We start from the raw sequence: 1,169 nt of genomic DNA, 5'->3' as shown, positions 1-1,169 counted from the left end.
AGTACGCTTCTAGTAATTTAATAATTATAGCCAAACTTTCATAATAATAATAATAATAATATCAATAATAAATCTTATAAAATATTACTTTTTAATATTGAATTGAGACTTAGTTTTATGAAATTATTTCTAATTGTGGATTTGGTCTTGTGGTTTGATGTTTTCTTTGATTAGGGTTCCTATGATATATTTATTGTGGATTCGATTTTTGTGGTATTCAATTTATTTTGATCATGATCCTTTTGATTAACGTCCCTGTTAACTCATAAATCAAGGGCCATTTTAGCTTTTTGGGTGGTTTGCACGGTTTGTATAAATTGGGCGGTTTGCATGAAATTTTTTATGAAATTGTTTTATATAATACTTTTTTTTTGATGAAATTGTTTCATATATGGTTATGAAATTGTTTCATATAATACTTAATGAAATTTTAATAAAACTGTTTCATGTATTTTTCTAAAATTAAAATAATGAAAATGATAATATCCATTATTAACACCCTCCACAATAAAAATGATTAATCAACCTCTCATAATTACAAAAAAATAAACAAAACAAAAAATTATGATTAGTTGAATGAGGTTTGTACTGTTTGTACAAATATTGTGGTTTGCAAAGTAAACCTCCCCTATATATATATATATATATATATATATATATATATATAATATGATACCAAAATAAATAAAATAAGATATTATTTTATAATTTAATTTATTTAAACTAAAAATTTAATTATATTAAATACAATTTAATTTTTTTGTTTCAATATTTTAGCATATTTCGGTATGACAACCTGATTGAATTTTATATAAATATTTGTTTAATTTTAAGTTATAAAAATAAGAGTATGTAAGAATATTTAATTCTGAAATCAAAATAGTTCATTTTGAATGAAAAACAATACAAAAATTGGAAACCCTAATTTTACGATGATGAACTTAGAGTTCATTTCTTAGTGGGTTTTCAATGATTTTGATGTTAAAATATAAATAATGAGTTGTTTATTGCAATGTAAAAAAAGAAAAAAGAAAATCAAATCGTCTTTAACATAATTATTTTTTTAGTTTAAAACAAATCAAATCTTATTTATTCGCCCTAAATAAAATAAAATGTGATTTATAATTTGATTTGTTTAAATTAAAATTTTAATTATATTAAAACATTAA

Source organism: Cynara cardunculus, assembly GCF_001531365.2.
Source record: "Cynara cardunculus var. scolymus isolate 2C chromosome LG 8, CcrdV1, whole genome shotgun sequence".
Lineage (NCBI taxonomy): Eukaryota > Viridiplantae > Streptophyta > Magnoliopsida > Asterales > Asteraceae > Cynara > Cynara cardunculus.
This window is presented reverse-complemented; position numbering follows the sequence as displayed.